Below are 10,831 nucleotides of genomic sequence, written 5' to 3'. Positions count from 1 at the left end.
TTGAGAACCAGTTTGCTTTTCCATAGCTCGGGGTGCTTTGGGGAGCCACATCATTACGCCACTGTATACATCAGTTACGTTGCTGCGTTTGCATAAACTTTGGCGCGAACATCGAAGCAACAACAACACGGAAAAGAAGAAAAAGAAGCAGCAACAACAATAACAAAAATAATAATGGATGACTGCTGCTTTACTGCATTCATGATATCTCGTCGCTTATTTAAAAATGGCGCCCTCTCGCGGTCTTGCTATTGTTGTTGGTCTTAACAACTCCGCCCCCCCGCTGACATAAGCAGTTCTTTCCTCTGGCCCAGCAAAGAGCTAGTCTGGTTAACACCAGACCATATCACAAGTGAAATATGGTCTGGAATCCGCCTATTGAATTTCTCGTAGGGGAGGTGTGGTTTACGATTGTCAACAGCCATTTATTGGACGTTGCGAATGTCTATCATTTGGCGTATACGTAGCCCATGGCCAATCATGGCAGTTGTACCCGGTGACGTAGTTAGAGCGACGAAGAAGCGAAGAAAGACTGTAACGCCAAACGCTGTTCTTTTTTTAAAACAAACTTTCGCTCTAAACTATTCAGAACAGTGTCTAAAGCTTGATCGAAAGTTTGGTTCGTATCGCTCGCCGCCATGTTAAATGTGATCCATAAACAGTCCCAAATAAACTACAAGCTTCCGTTTGTCGAGTAGTACGCGTCACCGTCTTTACACCCCTCCCCACTCTCTGACTGGCTCCCTAACTCAGGCGAGCCTTTAGACCATAGTTTCCATGCTGTCTTTTCAGATCAGAACGATTGTGCAAAGCAGCATGGGATTTCCCAGGCTAGCAAAAAGCTGGTGCTACCCTGGAACTGGTTTTTCTGGCCCAGAGCCAGTTCTTTGTCAGTGGAAACAGAAAACCCGGTTCCAAACTAAGCACTGGCCCCGAACCAGCCCTGGAACTGCTTTGGTGGAAAATTGCTGTGTCTCTATGTGTCAGCCCTGTGATGACCTGGTGACTTGTCCAGGGTGTACCCCGCCTTTCGCCCGTAGTCAGCTGGGATAGGCTCCAGATTTCCTCCGACCCTGTAGAACAGGATAAAGCGGCTACAGATAATGAGATGAGATGTATATATTAACTGAGGCAGACCAATGGTGTAGTGATTAGCACTGTCACCTCACATCAAGAAGTTTATGGGTTTGAGCTCAGCGGCCAGCGAGGGCCTTTCTGTGTGGAGTTTGCATGTTTCCTCCGGGTGCTCCGGTTTCCCCCACAGTCCAAAGACATGCAGGTTAGGTTAACTGGTGACTCTAAATTGAGCGTAGGTGTGAATGTGAGTGTGAATGGTTGTCTGTGTCTATGTGTCAGCCCTGTGATGACCTGGCGACTTGTCCAGGGTGTACCCCGCCTTTCGCCCGTAGTCAGCTGGGATAGGCTCCAGCTTGCCTGCGACCCTGTAGAACAGGATAAAGCGGCTTGAGATAATGAGATGAGACTCTCATTTCTTAACAAACACAGTAAATGACGTTACACCACAATCCTGCTGAATTCTCAGTTGGTCAGAAGGTGTTTGGTTGTTGATTATTTTCAATAACAGTTGCACTGACAGCCAGGGCCGCAGGCAGCATTTTAAAATCACAGAGGTCCGTGATGCGCAAAGCGCGCTGAAAAATTTTCGACATATTTAAATAAGAGGGGTGAATTACACGTCACACAAGAGATCTATTCCTGAAATTACTTTTAATGGTGTTTGAACTGAATATCATCAGTTATAAAAAAAAAATAATGTGGCAAGAGTAAGAATAATTTAAGCTTGTTTAATGGTTTGATCTGGCCCAAGCAATGAGGACAAAAGATACCCAAACCATGTAGCCTATGGAACTGAGATACATTAACAATCTGGCATCTGTTACACCTACACACAAAAAAAAATTCTGGGAAAAAAAATCAGTATACACCACTAAGTCTGAATAAAGAGTAGGGGTAACTTTAAACTTGTTGAACAGTTTGCCTTATCAACTCTGTGCGTGTGTGTGTGTGTGTCAGATTCCTGGTTTCTTCAGCTCAGCATACTGAAATGACAAAATCTCATCTCATCTCATTATCTGTCGCCACTTTATCCTTCTACAGGGTCGCAGGCAAGCTGGAGCCTATCCCAGCTGACTACGGGTGAAAGGCGGGGTACACCCTGGACAAGTCGCCAGGTCATCACAGGGCTGACACATAGACACAGACAACCATTCACACTCACATTCACACCTACGCTCAATTTAGAGTCACCAGTTAACCTAACCTGCATGTCTTTGGACTGTGGGGGAAACCGGAGCACCCGGAGGAAACCCACGCGGACACGGGGAGAACATGCAAACTCCGCACAGAAAGGCCCTCGCCGGCCACGGGGCTCGAACCCGGACCTTCTTGCTGTGAGGCGACAGCGCAAACCACTACACCACCGTGCCGCCGTAATATTATATTAGAATTATTATTAATGAGCTGAAATCTTGCCAGATGAACAGAGCATTAATAGGAGTATGAAGCATGTATTTTAAGTTTTTAACCCAATGCAAATAAACAAATACAAACATAAGAGATATGTTTGATATAACAAGCAAAGACACTTGGCTATATCTTTATTAATAACCAATGTAAATTATCCTTTGAAATGTTTGGACACTATTTTTAATGACCATCTAATAATCTTTAATTCAGTCAGTGCTGTCTGACGTTGTGTAGGCTAGCTTTGTAAAACACTAGTTATCCAAGTCGAGGCCTATAGCCTCGTCTTGTCTCGTCTCGTCTTCATCCGCTTATCCGGGGCCGGGTCACGGAGGCAGCAGTCTGAGCATGGAAGCCCAAACTTCCCTCTCCCCAGCCATCTCAGCCAGTTCCTCGGGAAGAACACCGAGGCGTTCCCAGGCCAGCCGAGAGACATAGTCCCTCCAGCGTGTCCTGGGTCTTCCCCAGGGCCTCCTCCCGGGGGGACATGCCTGGAACACCTCCCCAGGGAGGCGTCCAGGAAGCATCCGAAAGAGATGCCTGAGCCACCTCAGCTGATTCCTCTCGATGTGGAGGAGCAGTAGCTCTACTCCGAGCTCCTCCCGAGTAACTGTGCTTCTCACCCTATCTCTAAGGGAGCGCCCAGCCACCCTGCGAAGGAAACTCATTTCGGCCGCTTGTATCCGCGATCTTGTTCTTTTGGTCATTACCCAAAGCTCATGACCATAGGTGAGAGTCGGAACGTAGATCGACCGGTAAATCGAGAGCTTCGCCTTTTGGCTCAGCTCCTTCTTCACCACGACGGACCGGTAAAGATACCGCATCACTGCGGAGGCTGCACCGATCCGCCTGTCGATCTCACGCTCTATCCTTCCCTCACTCGTGAACAAGATCCTGAGATACTTAAACTCCTCCACTTGAGGCAGGACTTCTCCACCAACCTGGAGAGGGCAAGCCACCCTTTTCCGGTCGAGAACCATGGCCTCGGACTTGGAGGTGCTGATTCTCATCCCAGCCGCTTCACACTCGACTGCAAACCGCCCCAGTGCATGAAGGTCCTGATTTGAAGAAGCCACCAGGACATCTCATCTCATCATCTCTAGCCACTTTATCCTGTCCTCCAGGGTCGCAGGCAAGCTGGAGCCTATCCCAGCTGACTACGGGCAAAAGGCGGGGTACACCCTGGACAAGTCGCCAGGTCATCACAGGGCTGACACATAAACACAGACAACCACAGGACAACATCATCCGCAAAAAGCAGAGATGAAATCCTGTGGTTCCCAAACAGGATTCCTTCCAGCCCCTGGCTGCGCCTAGAAATTCTGTCCATAAAAATTATGAACAGAACCGGTGACAAAGGGCAGCCCTGCCGGAGTCCAACATGCACTGGGAACAGGTCTGACTTACTGCCGGCAATGCGAACCAGACCCCTGCTCCATTCGTACAGGGAACGGACAGCCCTTAGCAAAGAGCCCCGAAGCCCATAGGCCTATAGCCTATTTAAATAAAAACCTTAACCTTTACTACAAGGCCAGAGCCATGTCCAGATCATTTCTACATGTGTCGCTGTCAGCTTTTTATCTTTACACCACAGCAAAATCAAGTCAGAACCCATCTCATCATCTCTAGCTGCTTTATCCTATTCTACAGGGTCGCAGGCAAGCTGGAGCCTATCCCAGCTGACTACGGGCGAAAGGTGGGGTACACCCTGGACAAGTCGCCAGGTCATCACAGGGCTGACACATAGACACAGACAACCATTCATACTCACATTCACACCTACGGTCAATTTAGAGTCACCAGTTAACCTAACCTGCATGTCTTTGGACTGTGGGGGAAACCGGAGCACCCGGAGGAAACCCACGCGGACACAGGGAGAACATGCAAACTCCACACAGAAAGGCCCTCGCCGGCCACGGGGCTCGAACCCGGATCTTCTTGCTGTGAGGCGACAGTGCTAACCACTACACCACCATGCCGCCCAAGTCAGAACCCTTCTTACAAATATTGCTTTGACTTACCGAATGATTTATTAAAGTTCACAAACAAAGCTGTACTGCTTCAAAAACCTGTAGGCTAAATTTTAACAGCTTTATGGAAGTGCGCTGATGGTTACCATGCACACGCTCTACAATGAGCGCTCGCAGTGTCTAGAACTGCGTTCCTTTGGGGGTCGCACACTCTCATAGCCTGCCCTATCTTCTTGTTGTTTTTTTCTGTTATTGCTCTCCCATGCACGCAAGATACAGAAGCAGAGGACCCAATCCCACCAAGATCCTCTTACCCTCTCTAATATCACAAGGCAAAGTTATCCAAGGCAAACATAAGTTGAAACTTTCCACTCAATTGCTTTGGCTTATCAAATGATTTATTTTTAAAATCACAAACAAGGTAGGCTACAACTGCACTGCTTCGAATATGTAAATTTAACAGCTTCATGAAAGTGCGCTGATGGTTACCATGAAAAAAAACGTGTCTACTGCACTGCGTTCCTCCCCCGAGTCGCACGCTCATTCGTTTTTGTGTTCTTGGTCTCAGAGCCGCACGAAACAGACACAGAAGACAGAATCAACGTTTAACATAATTAGCAATGCACTTTTTATGGAGATGTTTTAATGTTATTCTTTATTTTTTTATCCAGTTGCATATTTAGCGTACAAATGTATTTTCAGCTCTTAAAAATGACCGAGGTCCGGACCTCAGTGGCCTCATAGCTGGCTATGGCCATGCTGACAGCAGGTTGAAATGAAAGAAGTCCTGACACTTCAAGATGTTTGCTGTAAACCAAAAGACATGAATGTACTGTGATGAAACACATCAACTTTGGTGTTGACACTGACAAAATTTCCATTTTTATAAAACATCAGTTTAAAGTGACATCAGTTTGAGTCCTTTTTTGTTTGCCATCGTGATGGATAGCTTGACGGACGAAGTGAGGCAAGAGTCACCATGGAACATGATGTTTGCAGATGATATTGTGATATGTGGTGAAAGTGTTAAGGAGGTCGAGCTGGGTTTGGAGAGATGGAGGGATGCATTGGAATGAAGAGGAATGAAGGTGAGCAGGAGCAAAACAGAATACATGTGCATCAATGAGAATGGGGATGAGAGTGTAGTGAAGATGCAAGGAGTAGACTTGGTGAATTCAAGTACCTAGGGTCAACTGCGCAGGAAAATGGGGGCTGCGATAGTGAGGTGAGAAAGAGAGTGCAGGCAGGGTGGAGCAGTTGGAGAAGGATTTCGGGAGTCATTTGTGATAGGAAAGTCCCAGCAAAAGTGAAAGGTAAGATGTATAAGACAGTAGTGAGACCAGCTGTGATGTATGGATTGGAGACCGTACCCTTAACGAAGAGACAGGAGGCAAAGTTGGAGGTGGCGGAGTTGAGGATGTTCAGGTTTGCGATGGGAGGTTGGACAGGATAAGGAACGAGCACATCAGAGGGACAACACATGTGGAGAGCTTGGGAATGAAGCTAAGAGAGATGAGACTGAGATGGTATGGGCACATCCTGAGAAGAGATGCAGAGCATGTGGGAAGGAGAATGTTGAGGATGGAGCTGCCAGGCAAACGAAAACAAGGAAGGCCAAAGAGGAGATGCATGGAGGTGGTGAGGGAGGACATGAAAGTGGTAGAGAAGGATGCAGAAGACAGGGAGCAATGGAGACGAAAGATCCGCTGTGGCGACCCCTAATCGGGAGCAGCCGAAAGAAAAAGAAGATCGGTTTAAAGTGACACAGGTTGACGTATTCAAAAGACGAACGGTAGCCTGTGGAGCTAAAATAACCCCAAGGTACCCGAATCACATGCCGTATTACCCGCTGCCTCATGCCTGTGAAGGAGAACGAGCTGGAAAAACACAGTGCGCTAATGTGTACACTTGTGTACAGAAACGGTCAAAGTTTATCCTCATTATAATATTATAATGAGTGAGGTCGCAACAAACATGGCCGAACCAGCGGCCTCTGACACAGAAGCGAGCCCTCGAGAGCGAGCAATATTTCCTCAGCTTGTCTGCTGTGTTTTTTCCCTCTCTTTTCTGGCGCGTTTTGCCTCAGACAATGTCAGATACTTCCTTAAAATAGTCATGTTTTGTCTCGATTTCAAAGTTTTCGTTCAATCTGGGCGATCCGTCACGTTTGCTGTGGCTCCACGGTCGCGACCTCACGTTACTTTTCCACACTGGCTGCTGAGCAAGCGGTTTGTAAACAGACTAACACGTGGTGAGGACGCCACGCGTTAGGAAGTAAAATGTATTGAAACAAGATGGCGCACGCCAGTTATGGGGATGGGTATCGGCTCAAACAATTCAGAGATGCCCCTTTTCCACCAAAGCAGTTCCAGGGCTGGTTCGGGCCCAGTGCTTAGTTTGGAACTGGGTTTTCTGTTTCCACTGACAAAGAACTGGCTCTGGGGCCAGAAAAAACGGTTCCAGGCTAGCACCAACTCTCTGCTTGGCCAGAGGAAAGAATCGCTTACATCAGCGGGGGGGCGGAGTTGTTAAGACCGACAACAATAAGACCGCGAAAGATCGCCATTTTTAAGCGACGAGAAGCAGCAGCTGTACAAACGCGAAGTCATCCATTATTATTGTTGTTGCTGCTGCTGCTTCTTCCGCGTTGTTTTTGCTTCGATATTCGCGCCAAGGTTTATGCAAACGTAGCGACGTAACTGACGTATACAGCGACGTAACGACATATACAACGACGTAACTGACGTATACAGCGACGTAATGACGTGTCTTCTCTTAGCACCGCGAGCTATGGAAAAGCAAACTGGTTCTCAGTTGGCTCGCAAGTTAAACGAGTTGTGAACCAGCACCAGCACTGGCCCCGAACCAGCCCTGGAACCGATTTGGTGGAAAAGGGGTAAGAGGGGAGTGGATGAAATGATTCCTGAACCAGCACGTGCACCTGTGTCACTTTAAATGCTGGTTTAAAACATCCTATCCTGAACCTTTCAAGGCCGATGCTGGCGTAGAGTCAGTGTTTCAATGAGTCGATTTCTCGACATCCTGACATTTTTATTGACAAAAAAAAAAAAGAGGAACGTAAACGCTAACCTCTAAACCTGGGAGTCTATGAAACCAGGCTCATTTTCAAGTATAGATCAGTTTCACCCTCCTTGACAACCGTCGTCAAGGACGAACTCAGAGGATCAGTGTGTTGTTCACTGTCCTTCTGTTTACCAAGTGTCTGACTTCTATGTTTGTTTGTTTGTTTTCTGAAGCCAAATGGTTAATGAGGGTTTATTCCCAGGATATTTTAAGAAAATAGAATCAAAAGAGCGATATTTGGAGAAATTATTGTTTATTTCTGGACAGGATCCATCCAAAATACCAAGGAATGAATTCCAAGGTAATGTCGACACATGGCTGAGCGTGATTTCCATCCACGTTGGAACGTATTTCCTTTTTAAATACAATAGTTATACACAAGACTGCCTCATGATCGACAAAAAGCTTAAAATGCAATGAAAAGTTTGCAGATGGACGGGTAAGAGAAGTCATTCACAAAGTTTTTGGTGAAAAAAAATTGCTGATCGCGAAGGTAAATGTGGCGTTACATGACACAAAGTTGTTCTCACTTGACGTGCAAAACCGATCCAAATAGTCTTGATTTGTAAATGTAAATAAAAATGGTTTTCCAAGTTCAAGTTTTTCGCACAATCATCACTCTCAGAGATGTTGTTTACGACATCGCCACGTTTCTCACCATTTTGTTTTACAAATCATGTCATTTCTGATGGTACCTTTTTTTTATCTCGATTGGAACGCCCATAAACCGCACAAAAATGAACCATATCTTCGTGTCAAACACTTCAACTCTCGATTGTTCACAAGTGTTTGTCCTCTGAGTTCGTCCTTGACAACGGTTGTCAAGGAAGATGAAACCAGTCTAGATGCTGATCGAGACTCATCTCGACACATCCACCCAAAGAGCAAAACAGATCCATCATTCAGATCTTCTTCAGCTTCACCTATCCGCAACCAAAAAAAGAACTTGACAAATTTTGAGAAATCTGACTTATGGCACCTTTAATGCTCTTATTCTTTCGTAACAACTTGTTCACAGGGACTTTGTGGGAAAGGATTAGTGTTGATATGGTGACCTTTTTTGTATGGACATGTTTATTGAACATTTAGTAGTGAGTAGAATCTGTATTAGGGCAGCAGGCCTTGTACTGTCCTTGACCGCCATGCACTGGAGTAGTAAGGCATCTCCTTCCTTCCACTAGCTTGGGGTGGTGCCTTGAGCAAGCACTAGCACTAACCTCTCGCTCCCCCTGGTCAGGGTTATGACCGAAGACTGGACTCAGCTGACTGCGTAGAGACCACCACCACCTGGTGGTTCAACGGGCAGGAAGGCGGACCCAGCAAGGCATTTGTGGAGCGCGATCAGGGCACAGTGCAACACGTAGAACACCGTTGGCCATCCACTGCATCCCGACCGAGCTCCAGCCATCTTGATTCTGTCTTGCCCCTGGACCCAGTTAGGTCGGGACGAGAGAGGGTGAGGCTGACTGCTGTACAACTCTCCCTCACTCTAATCCAAGTCACGCGCAAGTCATGACTTCAAATTCAAGTCCTGTGGCGACGGGCAAGTGGTGAAGCAGCGGGTGTGGAAACACTGGAACCTGTCATCACGAACCTGCACACAGGTGGCCCAGGGCATAGGGTCATTCTCTGCTGGAAGGAAACAGCAGCAGAGTTCGGCAGCCCCGAGTGTCCGAGCAGCCCTGTTTAGGATTTGCTCTGCTCACCTCCATGCAGGAAGGGGCTAGCAAAGGTACCCAAACATAGCCTGCCAAAGATAGCCCACTTCGCAACCGAAATACAACAAATAAGATACAACCTTGGTATGTGAAACGTCAACATGTGGGCATACCTTCAAAGCCCGGATTGGCCTCATCAGTCACCTCCGGACCCACAACCACCACCCACCAAACTGAAAATAAGGTCCATCTTCGACCCCGAAGGACGAATATCATTGAACATTTATTTCAGGAGTCTTCAGGGTCAGCTTTTTGTCATACTTCAGTCAATTTTGATTTGCCTCCATACCTTACTGTTTGCATCATTTTTACTTTAATAACTTCATACGTGGTATAATTCGGAGGTGTTCACAAGTGAAATTAGCCATTACCTCACTCAGGATGGAGTCCACCAGGGGGCAAGGTATTGTTTTCGGTTGGGTTTCTTTGGGGTTTTTGTATGGGATCAATCTTCATGAAACTTTCAGGCTAGATGGTCATTGGTCTCAAATAGAACCTCCAACATTTTGAGGGTCATCTGGTCGAGGTCACCAAAAAGGTCAAAATCATTTTTGTTATGTCTGCTGCCTCATGTAGAGGCGCTAGCCACTACGTCATCGTGCTGTAAGAGTGTAACGATCGCACACTGCACATACACGTGTTCCGATTAAAATGGCCAGTGAGTGTATACAATTCAGTTCACCATTCGAAATAAACGGACTAAAGAAATCGCTTTCAGACATGTTCATGCTTATTATAGAGGGAAAGTGCGTTCCACTGAGCTCTAGCGCTGAGCCATTTCCGGGAAATAAGAGTTCGGGTCATGGCGACAGCGCGCGTGTGTGTGTCAGCCTCGGTTTGGAGGTTTCGGTTTCGAAAACTGGAAGAGTAGAATAATATAAAAGTACAGATACTTGGTATATTTTACTTCTGTGATTTTTAAATTGTTCATTTTTGGATTATGCTTCATTTTTGTGGCTACTGCCTCATAGAGTAAATATATATATTCATGGGTGCAAGTATAAAATTTTCAAAAACCTGAAAAGTCTGACAAAGTCAGACATGCATGGCACAGCCATGTAGGGGGGCTTACAAAGGGGGGTGAGCCCCCCTTAGGGCTCAAAAAAAATTTAAATTACAAGTTAAAATGGTTGTCTCTCATGTAATCTCATGCAAATATTTATAATCTTAATAGTTATATGATTTGCATATTCACATCAAATATTTAATACATTTCATCAATTCATCTGAAATAACTATTTCAAGTACAACCCCGATTCCAAAAAAGTTGGGACAAAGTACAAATTGTCAATAAAAACGGAATGCAATAATTTACAAATCTCAAAAACTGATATTGTATTCACAATAGAACATAGACAATACATCAAATGTCGAAAGTGAGACATTTTGAAATTTCATGCCAAATATTGGCTCATTTGAAATTTCATGACAGCAACACATCTCAAAAAAGTTGGGACAGGGGCAATAAGAGGCTGGAAAAGTTAAAGGTACAAAAAAGGAACAGCTGGAGGACCAAATTGCAACTCATTAGGTCAGCTGGCAATAGGTCATTAACATGACTGGGTATAAAAAGAG

Source organism: Neoarius graeffei, chromosome 5 (genome assembly GCF_027579695.1).
Source record: "Neoarius graeffei isolate fNeoGra1 chromosome 5, fNeoGra1.pri, whole genome shotgun sequence".
Lineage (NCBI taxonomy): Eukaryota > Metazoa > Chordata > Actinopteri > Siluriformes > Ariidae > Neoarius > Neoarius graeffei.
This window is presented reverse-complemented; position numbering follows the sequence as displayed.